This window comes from Hylobates moloch, unplaced genomic scaffold (genome assembly GCF_009828535.3).
Source record: "Hylobates moloch isolate HMO894 unplaced genomic scaffold, HMol_V3 SCAFFOLD_3, whole genome shotgun sequence".
NCBI classification, from domain to species: domain Eukaryota; kingdom Metazoa; phylum Chordata; class Mammalia; order Primates; family Hylobatidae; genus Hylobates; species Hylobates moloch.
The window spans coordinates 30,063,702-30,084,874 of NW_026652278.1; the positions used below are offsets into that span (position 1 = coordinate 30,063,702).

Consider the following 21,173-nt stretch of genomic DNA (forward strand, 5'->3'; position numbering starts at 1 on the left):
GAAGGAAGGAAGGAAGGAAGGAAGGAAGGAAGGAAGGAAGGAAGGAAGGAAGTTAGGATGGAAGGAGGCAGGCAGGCAGGCAGGCAGTGAGACGAGATCACGCCACTGTATTCCAGCCTGGGTGACAGAGTAGGACCCTGTCTCAAAAAAGAAAAAAGAAAAGGAAGGGAGGGAGGGAGAGAGGGAGGGAGGAAAAGGAAAGGAAATAAATCAGGAAGTGTAAGTCCTCCAGGTTTTTCTTTCTTCCAAAGAAGGAAGGAAGGGAGGGAGGGAGGGTGGGAGGAAGGAAGAAAGGAGAAAGGAGAAAGGACAGGAAATAAATCAGGAAGTGTTAAGTCCTCCAGGTTTTTCTTTCTTCCAGAGTTGTATTGGTTATTCCAGGTCCCCTGAGGAGGAATCTACATTTTTCCAAGCTCTCCAGGCAATTCGTAGGCCCTTAGAGAACCACTGCACTATGCCATATCACACCTCTAAACTCTGCTCCCTTGGCCTCTCTGGCCCTCTGACCTTTCCTGATTCTCCTTGTACCTCTCCCACACCTTCTTCATGGTTTCATTCTGTCCACCCTGTGATATTTCAACCACTGTCACGGTTTAAGTGACACCCACTGCTGACAACTCATTGTAGCTCTGATCTCTCTTCTGAGATTCAAGCTCACATGGAATTGCCAACCCAGCGTCTCCCCCAGGATATCTCAGGGCTCTTCTGACACACCCTGGCCAAAACTCAACCTATCTTCTTTCCCTCCAACCCCCGCTTTCTGCTTGGGGTCCTGATGGGTTCACCATCCTCCCAGTCACCTGAAAACCTGGCACCAGGAATAATCTTGGATTATTCCCTCACCCTCACCACCTGCATCATTCAGTTATCAGTGCTGCCAAACACAACTTTTTCTTTTTCTTTTTTTTTTTTTTGAGATTGGGTCTCACTCTATCACCCAGCCTGGAGTGCAGTGGCGCAATCTCAGCTCACTGCAACCTTCGCCTCCCAGGCTCAAACGATCCTCCCACCTCAGTCTCCCAAGTAGCTGGGACTACAGGCACACACCACCACACCCGGCTAATTTTTTATATTTTTGTAGAAATTGTGTTTTGCAATGTTGCTCAGGCTGGTCTCAAACTCCTGGACTCAAGTGATCCACCTGCCTTGGCCTCCCAAAGTGCTGGGATTACATGCATGAGCCACCACACTCGGCCGAAGCACACCTCTTAAATATGTTTCAAACGTGTTCCTTCCTCCTTTGGACCACATCTGTAGTTCAGGCTTCAGCATCCCTCCCCTAGACAACTTTACTTCCTTCATAAGTGGTCCCCCAACTTGTCCCTCTTAAGTCCATCCTCCACAGGGTAGCCAGCGTGATCTTTCCAAAAAGCAAATCTAAAACTTTCAATAGCTCCCGCTGCCCAAAGACACCTATGGTCTGTGTGGACACTAGTTCATTCGTCATCTGCTTTCATTCCATGGCTGAACTAAATGTTTCACTAGGTGGTGATTTGTTCTTGGCAACAAGATGATCTTTTGTAAATGAGTGTCTCACTGACCTTGCAGAAGTGAAAGTTTACTATACCTTTATAAACAGCCTTGGCTAATGTACTAGCAGGACTGCTAAAAGAGCAGTGACTGGAATTTTCATAGTAAACAATGCAGCATCTCCTGCCCTAATTTCCCCAGCACCAGGGGCCTTCTAGTTAGAATTCCCCAGGCCCACACTTTCTAACATCTCTCTTTCCTTTTCCAGTCCCACACTGGTCAGTTACAGCCTCCTACGTCCCAGCTGTGTGTTTCCTGTGAAAAGAATAAGTGAGTAAATGAGAAGTTATTTTAAAGGATGTGAAGTGGGGAAATTCCTCTGGAAAGAATATCTAAACACACACTTGATGTTTCTCTTTTTTTTTTTTTTGAGACAGAGTCTTGCTCTGTCGCCCAGGCTGGAGTGCGGTGGCACGATCTTGGCTCACTGCAACCTCCGCCTCCCAGGCTCAAGCGATTCTCCTGCCTCAGCCTCCCAAATAGCTGGGATTACAGGTGCCCATCACCACACCCGGCTAATTTTTGTATTTTTAGTACAGACAGAGTTTCACCATGTTGGCCAGGCCGGTCTCGAACTCCTGACCTCAGGTGATCCACCTGCCTCGGCCTCCCAAAGTACTGGGATTACAGCTGTGAGCCACCTGCCCAGCCTGATGTTTCTTGAGTAGACTGAGACAGAGCTAAGGCCACAGGGTGGTGAGGTGGATGGGGAGAGGGGGCTGTCCAGAGAGAGCCCCAAGGCTGGACTGAGGCACCTAGAGTTGAGCACACCCCTGTCGGTGGCCCTGGGCATGCATGCTTCCTGCCCCACTCCCTACCCTATGTATGGGGCTCTTAGGGTCCCTGGGTTTTGAAGTAGCTGCCCCAAATTAATAGCCCAGTTAATAAATGTCAGAGTCAAGGTTTGAACCCAAGATCTGCCTGTCAAGTTCACTCCCTTGCCACAGTGCCAGGGGCGACTCCCTCTGTTCCCCACCAGCCCTGCCCTCTCTGCGGGGCTGGGGGTCTAAGCAGGAGGACTTCCCCAGACAAACTTTTGGGTCTGAGGGGCCAGACCCTGCAGACTCAGGAGTCTAGAGTGAAGAGAAGCCCAGGGGCAGATGGCCCAGGCTGGGGCAGGAGGGGTCAGAGAGCAGAGGCCTCAAGGAGAGTCCACACTCCACTTGACAAGGAATAGGAGCCTGGGCACAGAGAGGGATAGTAACCAGCCCGGGGACGCAGTCCATGGCAGGTAAGAAACACTCCCTTTGGAAGGCCGAGGGCAGATCACACGGTCAAGAGATCGAGACCATCCTGACCAACATGGTGAAACCCCATCTCCACTAAAAATACAAAAAAAAATTAGCTGGGCTTGGTGGCGCATGCTGTAGTCCCAGCTACTTGGGAGGCTGAGGTGGGAGAATCGCTTGTACCCCAGGAGGCGGAGGTTGCAGTGAGCCAAGATCGTGCCACTGCACTCTAGCCTGGCAACAGAGCAAGACTCTGTCTCAAAAAAAAGAAAAAGAAACACTCCCCAACTCAGTTCATCCAGGAGACCTCCTGGGAGAGGTGCAAAAAGAAAAAGAAAAAGAAAAAAGACTGAGCCTCCGGGACAGATGGGGGAAACCAAGGCTAAAGTGACACTGACAACAGCGGGGTCAGGGCCAGACCCAGCTCTCCCAGTCTCTTGGACACCTCTCCCTCTCCTCTCACCTCCCCTTACTCCTCTCCCACAGCCCTCCCCTGGCCTCACTGCCCCAGGCCTCACACCAGGCTGCCCCAGAGGCCTTGGGGGATTCCCAAGCTGCAGACCACTCCAGCCAGATTAATCAGCACCCCTGTCCTCCCACCCCCCACCCTCACCAGCTCCTAGGCCAGAGGCACGCTGGCCCCACAGTATAGAGGTCTGAGAACCAGAGGACCAGGGGCCCTGGGTTCTAGACCTCCACCTGCCTCAACTTGCCCTGTAAATCTGGGTAGGTCCCTGCTCCTCTGTGAGCCTCAGTTTCTCCTCTGTGAACGGACAGAGTTGGACATGACCCCAGACACTCTCCATTCCTGAGACACTAGGCGTGGCTCGCGGCTGTCCGCAGTCTGTGAACCTGGCAGGGGCTGAGGTATCCCAGGGCTAGCCTCTGTGGCACAGGCACCTTAGTGAGCCTTGGAGAGGCCACTCAGGCCACACCCTGGGGCAGGGCCCAGTGGGGCCTCCTCAAAGCCCCCAGTGCCTCCCAGTGAAAAACAATGAATTTCATTCCAAATAAGGGAACTACAACAAAGTTCCCTGCCACGGCCCAGTTCCGGCTGGTTTATGTTAGCTGGACAAGACTAAACAGACCTTCACATTCCCAGTAGTAAGCACTGAAAATGAAAACGTGCCTGCTTGTCTCTGGAGCACTGGGGCAAGGGAGAGGCCGGTGCTCCCCTGAGGCCTCCAAAGAGGCTCAGCAGACCTGGGGGCTGCTAGGGAAGGCTGCTGGGGAGTGAGCAAGACTTCAGCAGGCAGCAAAGCGGGATGGGCACTGGGTGATGGTGGCCACGGTGGCCTGGGGAGGTGTCAGTGGAGAGGGGCAGCGGGTCCTTTATGTGGTAGAGGTGGGAATGTGACAGGGAACCAGAAATGAGAAGGTAGAGGGAGAGAGAAAGACAGAGACAGACAGAGACGCGGGGAAGGAGTGAGGCAGCCAGAGACGAGAAGACCCGAGGGGCCCCCACCACCTGCCTTGACTGGGAGGCCAGGAGGGAGGGAAGAGGGGAGAGAAGGGACCCAGCTACTTCCTGGACAACACACCACCTTGTTCCCAGTCCCCCTCCTGCCTCCCTCAGTGTGGACACAACTAGCTTAAGATAAGAATTTAATTATTTACAAAACAGACACCTGAAGCCCTCCCCTTTCCCACACAAGCCTCCCTCCACACATACCTGCCCTCGAGCCCAGCCCAACCCTGCGGGCACTGGGGAAACTGCCAAGCAGCACAGCTCCCATCCTTTTTATGTTTGTTTGGCAGAGACAGGGTTTCTCCATGTCACCCAGGCTGGTGTTGAACTCCTGGGCTCAAGCAATCCACCCACTTCAGCCTTCCAAAGTGCTGGGATTCCAAGCATGAGCCATCTCGCCCAGCCAGTTCCCATCTTAGAAATGACCAAACTAACACTCGGAGGGACAAGGAAGTGCCCTGCCCAAGGTCACCCATCTGTGGCTGGCAGAGCCAGGACCAATGGTCCCCACAGCTTTTGAGTCCTGTGAGTTGGCTGCACAGCCTCAGGCCACACTGTCACTGGTCAGCCTTGCCTCACGGCTACACACAAGTGGCTCCATCTCCTCCATCAGCTCCTTGCCCACTCCCAAGAGAAAGCCCCTCTCTGTCCATCCAAACTTCTCCACCATTCTTCAAAACAAACCCCTTCTCCTGGAAGTTCTCCCTGATTCCATTCAGCCTAACTGACCACTCTCTCCTCTGACCTCTGACTTCCCTCTGCCCGAGTGATCAGCAGCACAAGTTCTATGAGGGCAGAACCATGTCTGTCTCCAGAGCCTGGCACAAGGCCTGACACCTAAAGAGCACCCAAAGAACATCTGTGCCATCAATGAATGAATGAATGAATGAATGAAGCAATGGTTCCAATCTTGCTCTTGTCTGGGCCCCAGAGCCTGGTATTCAGAAAATGTCATTTCAACAGAGAACTAACTGGATGTGGCTGCGGCAGCCCTGAAGAGCCCATAGAAGAAAAGTTTGAATTCCCCAGAATCAGCCCATTCTTGCATTAATTTCAAAACATAGTTGAGTGACTACTGTGTGTGCCAGGCACTGGTGGTGGTGATATGGCAGTAAGCAAGAGAGACAGTAAAAAATACAGACAAGCAAACAGGCCTGGCAGCTAGTGTGATCAGTGCAAGGATGGTGAAGCCCAGGGCAGCCAGAGAGGGACAGCAGAAGCCATCTAACCCACCCGGTGGTCAGGGAAAGCTTCCTAGAGTAGGCGAAGCTAAGCCAAGACCTGAAGGATGAGCCCAGCGATGGCAACCATAGCTAATATTTATTATGCTTTTATTACTAGTCAAGCATTACCTCAAATAAGGAATTAGGACATGGAGAAGTTAAGCTTTGAGGCCCAGGGAGCCAAGACAAAGTCCAATTCCAGAGTCTATGCCTTGGCTACAGTGCATCCTATCCTGCCTACCTTTCCTCTTCCCTCCTTGCACCCTAGGTCCCCTCAGATGCTGCTGGAGAATTCCAGAGGCCTGCTGGGCTGCACCAGCGTCAGCATGTGGGTTGGGTTTCCATAGCCCAGTGGGACCCCCAGGCCTCTCAGCCTCTCAGGTTCCATGGCCAGGCCAAGAGAGGGGGTTTGGGGGTCCCTGCAGACCCAGAGCTCCCCCTGTGTCCCTGGGACAGACTGGCTGGTGCAGAAAGTTCCCCCTCTTCTCAAGTGCCTGAGTTTCCTGAGCTGTAGGGAAAGGACCCTATCCCAAAGATGTCATTTCAGAGCACAGAAGAGATTGCCCTAGACCTGGAAAGCATGTCCCCCACTCACTCCTGTCCTGTCGCCTGTTTTGGTAAAACAAAGAGGGCCTCTGAGATGGTGAAGTCCACCTGCAGCAGGGTGGATGGGGGCTAAGAGGCCAAGTCAGGAGCCCCCCCATTCAAGGCCCACTGGCAACGGTGTGACCTGGGCAGTGGGAATGGGAAACAGCGGCGGGGGTGGCCTGGAAACATCCAGGAAATAAGGCCAAGACCACCTGCCTCAGAAACTTCTAGGGGAGTCTTGAGCAACACCCGGGAAGGAAGAGGGCTTCCCAGAGCTCAAAGCCCAGGACAAATGGAATGGAACTTTTTCTTCCCAGCAACTTTAGCTCTCCAAGAGAAGGATCCACATTGGAGGTAGCGAGAGAGAAACAGAGGAGGGGTGTGGGTGGCAGTCCTATATAAACACAGATGTTTCTCAGGCAGGGGTCAGCCCAACCAGGGGTGAAGGACAGCCCCTCTGGGTCCCAGCCCCTCAGCACAGCACAAGGGAGACAGCTGGGCCCCTTCAGAACCCGGCTTGCCACATGTCTCTGCCCACTGCCTGGCCTTGGTAAGAGCTGGCCTACAAGGAGGGGAGCTGTTGGCCCAACCTGGCCCATCTCCCGCTCCACAGAGCCACACGCCAAGCCCCAGGGACCCAGATTTAATGTGTCCCACTCAATGTGTGCTCACTCTCCCCAGGGGCCGCTCAGCACACGTTAAGATCCAATTGGCACTAATTGGACCAAGCTGGCAGTGCCCAGGGCAGCCTGAGTCCTGTCACCATGGATTTGACTCACCAAGCAAAGCAGTGGCCGTGGGTGTCTACAGAGCCCACCATTAGTGTCATTTTGGGAAGCTCAAGTGAACATGGATGGTGCTTTGTGAGTCAACATCACTGTCCGGCCAAAGCTTGCAGCCAGAGACCTAGAGCTTATAAGTGACTTACCCACAAACAGTCTTACACCCAGGCCAGGGCTGGAGCCTGGGCCTCCCAGGTGTCAGCTCAGAGGTTGCTCTACCGGCCCCTTCATCTGCTGATGGCCCCAGGAAGTCTCCTCTAGAAGAGGAAGGAGGTTCTAGCTCTTCCCTTCCTCCCAGGGTACAAGACCTCCACCCTGATCATCAAACCCCACCCAAGGAGAGAACCTCAACCCAATTCTAGAATACTGAGCTCCAAAATGGACTCTTGACCACAAGACTCAAACACAGTCACAAATCCTGGACCCTGAAATGGAAACCTGCCCTCCAGGAATGGAACCCTCATCCTCAACCTGGAACCCATACTCCCAAATGGGAGCCTCAAGATCAGCCCAGAATCTTGCCTGCAGAAATAGCACCTTCACCCCAAAATACCACCTCATGCCTCAGGAACTGAGAACCTTAGCAGCAGACAGAAAACCTCCACTTTCAGAACAAGTCCTGAATCTTGGGGAGGGAGCTCTCTCTTCAAAAGCCGATCCAGCCTCTTCTTATACAGAAATGAGCCGCACAATGACATTTCGTTCAATGACAGATCACATATAAGACAGTGATCCCATAAGATTATGACGGAGCTGAAAAATTTCTATCACCCACTGATATCGTAGCCATGATAACATCATCGTGGCTGGGCTGGTCTCGAACTCCTGACCTCAGGTGATCCACCCACCTCGGCCTCGTGCTAAGGAGGTGAAGCTAAGCCAAAGCCACCCAAAGTGCTGGGATTACAGACATGAGCCACCGTACCCGACCCTGTATTTGATTTCTTTAACACAACCTCAACTTGGGGGATCAGATGAGGAAACCCAAGATCCCTAAAACAGCTTCTTTCACATTTTGCCGTGAAGGAGGCAGGACTCCCTCATGCATGCAGAGCCCTAGTTTCCCGGCGGGCTGCCCTCTGAGGCCGAAACTTTCATGTGAGTGGCATTCTGCTCCCTCATGACCTATCCCAACTGCTTCCTCCAACCCCTGGGCCCACATCGGGGTCTGCATGTCTGGCTGGTCTCCTCAGTCCCACAGATCTGCAAACGCCAGCCTCAGAAAGGGAGAACCCCTCCTGCCCCTCTCAGGCACTGGCTAAGCCCTCTCAGCCCTCCAAAGAGGGGGTTTCCTGCATGGGACTTGCGGAGGGATGGGTGAGAAAGTCTGTCCACCCAGACAGGGCTGGCACTCCATTGAGTCCAAGATCTGCCTTTGTCCCTCGGGGCTGGAAGAGAAGTCAGGGCGCTCAGAGACAGAAAGAGGTCCTGGCTGTATCCTGAGGATGAGAGTTGAGAATGGATGTCACCCTAATGCTGATTTAAAGAGGCCCCATGAAGAGACCCAGGAAGAATCTGAGCAAGATTTGGAAGATCAGACTTTCACAGTCCTGTGGCAATTTGGACTCAGTGTCTCCTCTGTAAAGTGTGCTGTGAATTCTGTCATGGGAGAGGAGGGGGGTTGGTTACATGCTTTTCAAATTCGACGGACCTGACCCTGTAAGAAGTCCCCAAGCCCAGGGGCAGAGACAAACAGGCATTTCCTCCTCTCCCCACTTTCCCAGCTGTTGCCTGGTTCTCAGCCACTCTTCCGCATTCTGTTTTACTACAGGGCCATCCATCCAGTCCCTCTTGCTTGTCCATCCCTTGACAGTTTTATAATTTAATAAGTGCTGAGCCCCAGGGTGGGGGTCTGGGGCTTTGATCTCCACTCTGGGAAAGCCAGAGCAACCTTGGCCTGTCCCGGCTGATTTATGGCCACCTTTCAGGGGCATGCATGTGTGTGGCTGGGAACTGGCACCCACGGGGAGGGGAGCCACCTGAGAAAGCCTGGCTAGGGCAGAGCTGCAGGTCCCTGGCAGAGAAGAAGCCAGGTGCACATCACACCGCAGGTGCTGCCTCTGCCCTCCTGGGAGCCACCTGTGACAGGCAGAGGGGACATTAATAATTGATGGTGTCCCAAGGGGTAGGGATGGAACCACAGCTCAGAGCCTGCCCAGCCTGCTCATCTGTCTCTCTTCCTGGCTGTAAAACCTCACACCCATGGCAGGAACACAGGTCCCAAGTGTGCACACCCTGACCTTCCACAGAGCCCCCAGGTGCACGTCGACCACTGCCGCAGATGTCAGGATTCAGAGATGGCACAAGCAGCTCCCCAACAGCTCCCTCTCCTGGACCCACCTCCAGAGCTTCAAGTTGACCTTCTAAAGTATCTCCCGAGTCAATCTGCTTGCCTGCCCAACTCTGACAGAAGCCACACCTCTCTCCTTGCATAGAGGACTGCAGTGGACTCCTGCCTGGCCCCTCTCCACCCCTCCCCATCTCTTGCCCCAAGAGCCTATTAGCACATCTAAGTGATCCTGTCACTCTTCTGTTTAAGGCTCTTCAATGGTTCCCCTCAGGCGTCACGCTCCAAGCAGACGAGCATCTGCATCACATTTGGAGCCAGCACTTGTCCCCCCTCAGGTGTTCCTCTGGAGTCAGCTTCCAGCAGCTCCTAAGAGCATCATCCTGCAAGGCTGGAGCCTGGGGATCTTGTTACTGCTTGGTCCAATCCGGCTGTATGACCTTGGGCAGGTCACTTTCCCACTCTGGGGCCAAGGGGACCTGAGATGAGAAAGCAGGTAGGGCAAAACAATCTCCATGATACATTTGGGTTCTGATGTTTGAATCAGTGGCCACTGGCCCTTCCACCAGGCACCAAGCACAGGCCTGACTTCGTGCCTGTGCTTGGTACCTGCCAGACCTTCTCCCCTCGGGAAGAATGTGTTTAAAGGAACATTAGCTGGAAAGAGCAGGGCAAGAAAAGGAAAAGAAAGCAGAAGTGGGCCAGGCACAGTGGCGCACACCTGTAATCCCCAGTACTTTGGGAGGCCGAGGCAGGCGGATCACTTGAGGTCAGGAGTTCAAGACCAGCCTGGCCAACATGGTGAAACCCTGTCTCTACCAAAAATACAAAAATTAGCTGGGCGTGGTGGTGCACACCTGTAGTCCCAGCTACTTGGGAGGCTGAGGCATGAGAATCACTTGAACCCAGGAGGTGGAGGCTGCAGTGAGCCAGGACTGCACCACTATACTCCAGCCTGGGTGACAGAGTGAGACTCCGTCTCAAAAAAAAAAAAAAGCAGACAGCAGACGTGAAGGAGGAGGAGGAGGAGGAAGAAAGGAGGACCCTCCTGCCAATAAGGACCGACTGAACTGGACAAGGCAGGGCCGTGAGTATATCAGGGTAGAGACCATGCCCAGTACTCACCTCTCAATTCTCCATACCCAGCACCATGCCTAGCTCAGAGCAGGCATCAATACATGAAATGAATCAGCTGGAATATCCTTACAGCCTCATTCTACCCTGATCGGGCCAGAGTGCCTCCTCCTCTCCCTCTCAGGGGCACCTGGACACCCATACTTGGACACACATACTCTGGACTGCCCCATGTCCTGGAGAACAACAGCCTCTCAGCAGACACCAGGCAGGGGCTGGGGCAAGCCAAGTGGGAAGGATGAAGGTGAAAGCCAAGAGCATGTGGACCTGCCATCATCTTAATCCTAGCAACCTCACCTGTCAACATTCTCCCTTTTCCGTCCTCATCCCAACCACTGGAGCAGCCAGGATGGCATTCTAGGGCAACAAGGCTAAAGAAGGCCATCCGGGTAAGCCAGCAGACATACTTCCCTCTTCTAACCCCCCATCCCAAGAAGGGTCCTCTCTCCTCCTCCTCCTCCCCTGTCCCCACACAGTCTGTGACCAGCAATGTACTTCCACGGACAGAATGAGTGAGAAGGGGGTGGGACACCTCTGAGAGGCAAGGAAGCAGCTACTTAATGATTTTCTGCTGAAAGTTCCTTGGCCAGGAGGGCTGGGGCGACTCTGGCCAGGGCTCAGCCCTGCTGTACCCGGCAGCAGCTCTGAGCCAGTCCTGGGCTCCTTCTCCTAAGAACACCCTTCATGTGGCCTCCATACCCAACTCAACTGGGGTAGTACTGCCCCCTCTAGGGTGCTTTTTAAGATACAGAAGAGCTGGCTGGCTGGACATGGTGGCTCACACCTGTAAACCCAACACCTTAGGAGGCTAAGGTGGGGGGATCACTTGAGGCCAGGAGTTTGAGACCAGCCTGGGCAACATAGTGAGATCCTGTCTCTACGAAAATTAAAAAATTAGCCGAGGCTGAGAGCAATGGCTCAAGCCTGTAATCCCAACATTTTGGGAGGCCAAGGTGGACAGATCACCTGAGGTCAGGAGTTCAAGACCAGCCTGGCCAACATGGCAAAACCTCGTTTCTACTAAAAAATACAAAAATTAGCCAGGCGTAGTGGTAGGTGCCTGTAATCCCAGCTATTCGGGAGGCTGAGGCAGAGAGAATTGCTTGAACCCAGACATGGAGGTTGCAGTGAGCTGAGATCACACCAGTGCACTCCAACCTGGGCAGCAGAGCAAGACTCCGTCTACCAAAAAAAAAATTAGCTGGGCTTGGTATTGTGTGCCTGTAGACCAAGCTACTCAGGAGGCTGAGGTGGGAGGTTCGCTTGAGCCCAGAAGGTTGAGGCTGCAGCAAGCCAAGGTCATGGCCACCACACTCCAGAGCCTGGTCAACAAGGCAAGACTCTGTTTCTTTAAAAAAAAAACAAGAAAAAAAAAGATACAGGAGAGCTATTATTTTTTTAATGGCACATCGGCATTTGGAGCGGCCAGTGGCATTTAATCGGCAGGGGCCAAGGATGAGAAATGAACAGTTGACGCCTAACATGCTAGTAGCTTCCCATCTAGGAGCTGAGGCCAACCCCTACTCATTTTCAGGTCACTTCCTAGAGAAACCTTCCCTGATCCCCAAGACCAAGTCAAGGTCCCCCCTTATAGCTCCCTAGTTTCTCCTTCAAAGCCTTTACCCAGAGATAATTGTTTGGGTAAGAAATTAAAGAAATAGTGGAGCCGAACTGTTAAAGATAGCGGGGCCTCTGGCCTCCAGGAGGTGGAACGTAAACACCCCACCCCTGTGGAGCGTAACCCCCCCACCCCCTAAGTGTGGGCTGCACACAGTGACTTCCTTCCAAAGAATGCAATGGAAAGGGAGGAAAGTGTAACTTTAACTGCACAATGGAAAGACCTGACAAGCACTCCCTCAGCCAGGCGCTCAAGGTCAACATCAACAGCAATGAGTCATGTTGACAGCATGTGCCGTTGATATGATGGGAAATGGCACTTTACCTCTGTGGTCTTTCGCTCCAAAACCTAAAACCGCAATCTAATCATGAGAAGAACACCACAAAAATCCCAATAGAGGAACAGTCTACAAATGCATAACCAGTAATCCTCAAAACTGTCAAGGTCATCAAAAGCAAGGAAAGTGTGAGAAATTGTCACAACCAAGAGGAGGGAGCCTAAGAAAACACGACAACAGGCCAGGCGCAGTGGCTCCCGCCTGTAATCCCAGCACTCTGGGAGGCCGAGGAGAGCAGATCACGAGGTCAGGGGTTCAAGACCAGCCTGACCAGCATGGTGAAACCCCAGCTCTCTAAAAATACAAAAATTAGCCAGGCATGGTGGTGTGTGCCTGTAATCCCAGCTACTCAGGAGACTGAAGCAGAAGAATACCTTGAACCTGGAAGGCAGATGTTGCAGTGAGCTGAGATGGCGTCACTGCACTCCAGCCTGGGCGACAGAGTGAAACTCTGTCTCCAAAAAGATAAATAAAATAAAAATAAAAATAAAAAACAAAATACTAGCCAGGCATGATGGTGCACACCTGTAGTCTCAGCTACTCAGGAGGCTGAGGAGGGAGGATCCATTGAGCCCGGGGGGTGAGGCTGCAGTGAGCTGTGATCACGCCACTGCACTCCAGCCTGGCCAACAGAACAAGACCCTGTCTCAAAAAAAAAAAAAAAAAAAAAAAAAGCGGAGGGGAGAACAGCATGAGCTCTAGCACGTATATGTTAGCAATTGTGATCTCCAGATTCTTTTTATGCATTTGTCATTTTTGTTCCCATCTGCCTTCCCACTAAAGGGTAAGCTGGAAGTGGTGAGCGCTCACCTATTGCATTTCTCACCGTATCCACGTGCCCAGGAAGGTGTCTAGCCCACGGCTGATGGCCCTCAGCTGATGCTGAGTTTGTTAAACAATGAAATGAGCTCTCCCACCCACCTCTTACCCTCCCTATCAGTGCATCCCACAAACCCCAACTCTCATCCTCAGAGAACTTCAGTTCCCAAGCCCAGTGCCGGAGCCCCACCTCCCCTTGGAACTGTCACTAGAGCAGAGAAAAAGCCAAGGCCCCCCACCTGCCTCCCACCTGCCTCCCAGTGACTCCTGCTTATTCCCTCCTCCTCTTCTCTTAGCCCTTCTTTTTCTCTAAGTTCTGCCCTCTTACCCCCTACAAGTGTCAACACCTGCTCATTTCCCAAAGCCATCCAGGGAATGACTCCTGATAAGCATCTTTTAATAAACTCTGGAGCTGGATCTGTCATCCAGAAGCTATATTCTCCCTCTCCCCAGCCCCCCTACCACCTCCCACTTCCTGGGCTGGCCCATTAGTGCCTCTGGTCTGGCCAGGCAGGACCCACAGGGCCTTTGGACTCTGATTTGCTGGAAATGGCCAAAAGGCAGCCCAGGCTATTTGGGAAGCTGGCCCTCCTATCGGCCAGCTTGTCTCAGCAGCCGGGGCCAGTTCTGCCTGTGCCACTGAGCCTGATGCTGGCCAGTTCACTTCCCTCCATCCCTGAGGCAGGTTTCCCAGGCGTTACCAAGGAGACCACTTGCATCCTGCCCAGGGTTGCCAAAGCAACCGGCTCAGCGTGAAGCAGCCCCTCAGCTCTGGCCCCTGGGTGTGCAGGTCCAGGAATGAGACAGGCACAAACTAACAGGAAACAGGCGGCCCTGGCACACCCTGGGCAGTGCCCAGCTCCCACCCTCCTTCCTATCCTCACTCTTCCTCCTTTTCTTACTGCTTTTGCTCGTCCTGCCTCCATCTTGGGCTCTGTGATTTAGAACCAATGCCTGTGCCTCACTGTGCACACCTTGGAAGTGAGCAAATGCCATCTGCTATGGACTGAATTCTACCCACCCCCTCAATATTCATATATTGAAACCCTAATGCCCAATATGACTATATTTGGAGATAGGGCCTTTAGGAGGTAATTAAGTTAAATGAGGAGGTCAGAGGGGTGAGGTCCTGATCTGATAGGATTAGTGGCTTTATAATAAGAGGAGGAGAGAAAGATCGTTCTCACTCCATATGCACACACCAAGGACAGGCCATGTGAGGTCACAGCAAGAAGGAGCCACCTGAAAGCCAGGAAGAGGGCCCTCAATGGAACCTGACCGTGCTGGCACCTCGATCTCAGACTTCCAACCTCCAGGACTCTGCATCTGAGAAAATGCATTTCCATTGTTTAAGCCGTCCAGTCTGTAGTATTTTGTTATGGCAGAACAAGCCGACTAAGACACCATCCCAGAGGGCCCAGGAAAAGAGTCCTAATATGGAGAAATTCTCCCCCAAGATCAGTTTCCTCGCTGATCAGCTTTGGTGTCCTGGGTAGAAATCCCAGCCCTGCTCTTTCCTAGCTCAGTGTTTCTGGGCAGCACTCTTCACATCCATTAGTCTCAGCTGTCTCGTGTATAAAATGGGAATAACAAGAGCCTGGCACAGTGGTGTGCGCCTGCAGTCCCAGTTACTCAGGAGGCTGAAGCAGGAGGATGGCTTGAGCCCGGGAGTTCGAATCTAGCCTGGGTAACATAGAGAGACTGTGTGTCTACAATAAATAAATAATGGCCGGGCGTGGTGGCTCACGCCTGTAATCCCAGCACTGTGGGAGGCCGAGATGGGCAGATCTCCTGAGGTCAGGAGTTCGAGACCAGCCTGGCCAACATGGTGAAACCCTGTCTCTACTAACAATACAAAAATTAGCTGGACTTTGGTGGCAGGCGCCTGTAGTCCCAGCTACTCAGGAGGCTGGGGCAGGAGAATCACTTGAACCTGGGAGGCAGAGGTTGCAGTGAGCTGAGATCGTGCCATTGCACTCCAGCCTGGGTGACGAGCGAAACTCCGTCTCAAAATAATAATAATAATAATAATAAAGTGGGAATAATACCTACCTCTCCTTTTAATAATAATAAAGTGGGAATAATACCTACCTCTCCTTTTAATAATAATAAAGTGGGAATAATACCTGCCTCTCCTTTATGGGGAGATTAAATGACTTTATTTACATGAATACACCTAGCATCAGAACTTGGGCTTCTTAAAAATCCTTTCATTGCTGGTTTCTTTTTTTTGTTTTTTTTTTTTCCCTGCCTATGAGCAATGGTCCTGCTGCCCATAGCTGTGGGTTGGAAGTGCTTCCAGACTTGCCCATGGGAACTCCAGATGAGCAGGTCAGCTTGGCTGTCACACCCAGCCCTTTCAGCGTGGCCTAGGACAGAAGGCTGACAGCCTCTGTGAACCTCTCAGCAGCTCAAGATGCCTCATCTCCTCCTCTCCCCAGCCTGCCTTCCACTGCCGCTGGTGCTGTTGAAATAAAATCACCACATGCATCCTGCTTAAAAGCTGTCCGTGGCTCCCAATGCCTACAGGATAAAATCTATCCTCCTCGTCCTAGTATCATAGGCCCTCCAAGATATGACCCCAGCCTACCTTCAAAGATTGACCTGTTAACCTCCCCACTGGGGACCCCGCATCCAGGCAAGAGGACTGCTCACCGTCCCTGAACCCACCCTGTGTTTCTCTGCCTCTGTGCCTTTGCTGCCAGCCCACTCACCAAGACACCTTTCTAGCTCCCCTCCAAATCTCCCCCATCCAACTCCGGGCTCTCCTCCTCTGAGAAGCCTCATCCCATCTCCTCCAAGCATGCAAGAGTAGGACTGTTCTGAGTCCCCAGAGTCACAACAGTTCTCAGATCTTGAGGACCTTGTTAAACGCGCAGGTTTGAGGGCCCCATCCCCAATATATTCTGAGTCAGCGGGTCTGAGCTGGGGGCTGGGAACCTGCACGGTAGACATGCTTCCAGCTAATGCTGATGCAGGCAGTAGAAAAACCTCACTCTGAGAAACACCGGCCCCAAAGAACCGCAAGTTTCCTCCAAAGTGTCTAAAACCCTGAAGAAAGCGTAAGGGGGAGGAGGCTGGGAATTCCAGACTAGCATAGCCCTCCTGATCCTCTGGTTAGCCAAGGGAGAAAGCATCAAGAACCCCATTGTGTGCCCTTTCCCAGCCCTGGGGCTCTGTCCAGAGACTCAAAAATTACTCCCCCCATATCTCTCCCACAATGAAAGACAGAGCCCACCCAACGCTAAATGCTACAGGGGCAGGATAATACAGCGATCACAATAATAAACTCTAAAGTCTGAGAGCCCTGGCTTTGAATCCCAGTCCCAACAGTTTCTAACTGTGTGGACTGGGATAAGTTACTTAACCTCTCTTAGCCTCTTTTCCCCCATCTGTAAAACAGTGACAATGCTACCTCCTTCTGTAGGTTGTTGGGAGGGTATTAATGGAAATAATCCACATATAAGAACTTGGTACATAGTAACCACCCAGTGCATGGTAGCTATTGTAAATATTAATATGATAATTAACATAACAGGGTTCAAAGGTAAAACTGAACTGAAAACCAACAGGGCATGCAGGATGGGTGCTCTGGGTTCAACACGGGCTGACGCAGTCAGTCACTCTGAGGAGGCCACCAGGCACCCCCCAGATCCGTCTGCTGCATTCCCGGGGGCAGAGAGCTGGATGAGCTCACCTAATCTGCAAGCGTCATGACAACCAAGGAAGGAGCCCAGACAAGAGCTGAGGGAAGATATGTGGGTTGACCAAAGAATGGAGACCTTGAATATCCCATTATGGTGACTGAAGGGGGGAAGGGTATGATGAAGATAATACTTTGGGAGGATCACTCCGGCAGCATCGAAGGAGGGACCAGAGGCAGAGAAGCCAATTAGGATGGCAGCTGTGGCAATAACTGGGATGAGGACTCAGACAGGGGAAGTAGCAGCGAGAATGTGAATGCAGAAAAATGGTTAGGGGCTGAGCACAGTGGCCCCAGCACTTTGGGAGGCCAAGGCAGGAGGTCTGCTTGAGCCCAGGAGTTCCAGACCATCCTGGGCAACATGGCAAGATGCCATCTCTTAAAAAAAACCTATAAAAATAAGCCAGGAGTGGTGGCATGTGCCTGTGGTCCCAGCTACTTGGGAGGCTGAGGCAGGAGGATCACTTGAGCCCAGGAGGTTGAGGCTTCAATGAGCCAAGATCCACCACTGCACTCCAGCTGAAAGAAAAGAAAAGAAGGAAAGGAAAGGAAAGGAGGAAGGGAAGGAGGAAGGGAGGGAAGGAGGGAAGGAAGGAAGGAAGGAAGGAAGGAAGGAAGGAAGGAAGGAAGGAAAGAAGGAAGGAAAAAGAGAAGGAAGGAAGGAAAAAGAGAAGGAAGGAAGGAAGGAAAAAGAGAAGGAAGGAAGGAAGGAAGGAAGGAAGGAAGGAAGGAAGGGAGGGAGGGAAAGAAAAATAGCTAAGATCTTGTCCAAGGATGAGCCTTCCCCTGCCCCTGCTCTCATCCGCAGAGAGTAGTGAGGAAATTCAGGGTCTACAGACACTCTGGCCCACCACAAGAATCAAGACCCTTAGTCAACCTTTGCAGCTCCTCCTTCAGGCCCCCAGCAGCCTCAGCCATCATAGAAAAGAGACTGAAAACAACAGGTGTCTCGCTGGCGTCACACCCAGCCAGAGCTGGAGGGGGACAGCCTTCCTACAGCTGTCACAACCAATGACTTTGTGAAGTATCCAATTCAAGAAGCACCACCTTTTGAAAGATGGGAGATGTACTCTTAGGTGTATACCCAGAAGAACCCAAAACAGGTGTTCAAACAAAAACTTAGACACAGATGTTCATAGCAGCATTATTCATGAAAACCAACAGGTAGAAACATCCTAAAGTCCACCAGCTGATGAATGGATAAGTGAAATGTGGCATATTCTTACAATAGAATATTATTCAACCACAAAAGGAAAAAAGGTGCACTCTACAACATGGATGAAATTTGAAAAGATTATGCTAAGTAAAAGAAGCCTGACACAAAAGGACAAATATTGTATCCTTCCATGTATACGAAATGCCTGGAATAGGCGAGTCCATAGAGACAAAGAGTAGATTCATGGTTGCCAGGGATTCAGGGGAGAGGGTAACAGGAGTGACCGCTTAATGGACATGGTGTTTCTTTTTGGGATGATAAAAATATTCTGGAATTAGGTAGAGGCGGTGGTTGTACAATATTGTAAATGTACTAAATGCCACTGAATTATACATTTTAAAATGGTAAATTTCGGGTTATGTAAATTTTACAATTAAAAAAATGGGCCTAGCGCAGTGGCTCACGCCTGTAATCCTAGCACTTTGGGAGGCCAAGGCGGGCGGATCACAAAGTCAGGAGATCGAGACCATCCTGGCTAACACGGTGAAACCCCGTCTCTACTAAAAATACAAAAAATTAGCCAGGTGTGGTGGCTGGCACCTGTAGTCCCAGCTACTCGGGAGGCTGAGGCAGGAGAATGCCGTGAACCCGGGAGGCGGAGCTTGCAGTGAGCCGAGATCGCGCCACTGCACTCCAGTCTGGGCAACAGAGCGAGACTCCATCTCAAAAAAAAAAAAAAAAAAAAGGAGGTAGCCCATCCAGTCAGGCACTCAGAAAGACCTGGGCAAGGAGGAAAATCTTTATTCTTTGTATTTTTCTCCACAAGGCATGAACCTCCTGTGCACCCTACCCCAGTCACTCTGTGCCCCTCACTGAAAATATATACTAATTTCCATATACATATACTTTCTATTTCATGTAATATATAGATATACGCTCAAGCCCCTCCAAGCCTTTACTGTCTGTGGCTTTCTCCCTTCTTCCACACCCTAGGACTGTGCTGCATCCCTTGCTGTCTATCCAGTTCCTGCAGTTCCCTCCATGTCCAGCTCAAATCCTCCCCTGATACCCCTTCTCTGACCTCTGCCCACACATCTGGGTTTCGACAGTACAACCAAGCAAACACTTGATTCCATTCACTCCCTCATCCATGCCTTTTGAGTAGCTCTCCAGCCTGGGAAAGCCCAGGGGTGTCTTATCTCCGAGCTGGGCACATGGGAGCTCCTCGGGCAGTGCCTGTTGATTCTAAGCCCAGAGCTACACCATGGACCTCTCCCCTGAACACTCCTAGACCAATGCTGTTCAGAACCCAGTGGGAATCACCAGCAGCAGAGTGGGGTCAGTGTGTTCCCAGGAAGAAGACCAAAGTCTACCACCCGAGAGGCGATGGTGGGGTCCATGTCCCACGTCATGTCAGCCTGACAGCCAGACCAATCTTAGCACTCCCAGGATCCCTATTATACCAGGTCCCTTCCAGTTGTTTTAATTAAAATGGTGAGGAATCAAGAGATTGCAATTATGTAGGGAGAGAAAAAAATCAAGACAGTCACTCCACCCCTACTCCCAGCAAATTTCTGGATGAGCACTGACAAGAATTAGAGATAAATTCAGGCTGAGTACAGACGCCATCCCAGCAGAACTCTGGGTAGGCAGTTAGCATCACAGCCTATCAGGTCAACACCAACTCAATTAGAATGGACGTCTGGCTGACCACTGATTTATCAGAGAAGGCTCGTAGGTCAATGCTGATACATTTAGAAGGGAATTGGGAATAAACACTAAACAATTACAGAATAAAGGTGATGGCTCTATTAGGGTAGAAAGATAGGAAGAAGTCCCTAGAAGTCAAGCTGAGAAGGAGGATCAGTGGACCTTGGGTGAAGGACAGAGCCAACAACTGGTGGCCCTCATGGGTACCCTCTGTCCTTCATTTCAGGCTTAGTAGGAGCAGGATCAAAATTGCCGTGGGCACCTACAGTGGTGTGTGGATGGGGCCCCCACTTCTGCCTTCTGCCAAAGACCCTAGCCACAGAGACCTCAGATCCCCACAATTCCAAATTTTAGATTAAAAAATGCAATTAGTTGGGAGCTCTCTGGGTTTCCATAGAGTCAAGGATGGAGCAAGGCCTTCTCAGGAAGATAGTCTGTGAATATTAAGGGCCAAGTCAACCCGCTGGCCCCCAGCTAACCCCTGACCCCTGAAGGACAGGGCCAAGTTTTGCCACTTTAATTTGGGCAAATAATTATTCTTTTCCCTCATTATTCTCACTTGCAGAGAAGGTTGAGCTGAGCGATATTCACAGGTTCATTAGGAATCTGTTTCCAATGCTCAGAAACAGTCTTCATACTTGCTAACACTGATAGCTTATTTCTGATTACAAAAGCAATACTTTCTTATCATAGAAATTTTAGAAAAGAGCAAAATAGAAAAAAGAAAAATGCAATCCAATATGATCCCATACCCAGAGGAAATAATTGCTAACCTTTTGGAAACTTTACAGGCATTTTTGCTTGTTTTGTTTTTGTTGGAGTTTTTTGCATTCATACCATTTTTTAAACAAAATTGGGATCATACAGTCTTCACAACTTTGTATTCTGTCATTATACTGTGAGCATTTTCCACAGTCATCAAATATTCTTCACAAATATAATTGTAATCACTGCATAGTACTCTACCAAGAATATATACCATGATTACTGAGCATTTAGGTTATCCACCTAGTATAAATAACACTGCCATGAACATCCTAGCCTAGTGCCATAAGTATATATTCCTGCATCTCCACTTCCTTAGGATCAATTCCTCAAGGTAGAATTACAAGGTCAACAAATTGATTTTTTTTTTTTTTTAGCGAGACAGAGTCTCGCTCTGTCGCTCAGGCTGGAGTGCAGTGGCACAATCTCAGCGCACTGCAACTTCCATCTGCCAGAGTCAAGGGATTCTCTTGCCTATCTGCCTCCCAAGTAGCTGGGATCATAGGCACCCACCACTATGCCCGGCTAATTTTTGTATTTTTAGTAGAGACGGGGTTTCGCCATGTTGGCCAGGCTGGTCTGGAACTCCTGACCTCAAGTGATCCACCTGCCTCGGTCTCCCAAAGTGCTGGGATTATAGGCGTGAGCCACCGCACCCGGCCAACAAATTGATATTTTTAAAGTATCTTGACACGTATTGCCATATTAATTTCCAGAAAAACACAACAAATCCATTGATTTTCCTGAGCCAACTGAGAGCTGAAGTTCTGAAAGAGCTGGAGTATTAGAATGCAGGACAGTCGTCCCGTCTCTCCTCCTCTTCC

The 21,173-nt window shown here is 51.1% G+C and overlaps 1 protein-coding gene and 1 long non-coding RNA gene across 3 annotated transcripts in view; one reads left to right on the top strand and one right to left on the bottom strand.

Annotated features, from left to right (window-relative positions):
* The window catches only part of NEURL1 (neuralized E3 ubiquitin protein ligase 1), a 112,832-nt gene that overhangs the window by 89,707 nt on the left and 1,952 nt on the right, over positions 1-21,173 (bottom strand). The gene's annotated exons all lie outside the window — the stretch shown is intronic.
* LOC116484002 (uncharacterized) overlaps positions 1-21,173 on the top strand; it is a 37,917-nt gene that overhangs the window by 518 nt on the left and 16,226 nt on the right. The window contains exon 2 of the long non-coding RNA XR_004252423.2: positions 1,739-1,800. This is a non-coding gene — a long non-coding RNA (uncharacterized LOC116484002). The remainder of the gene's footprint in view (positions 1-1,738; positions 1,801-21,173) is intronic.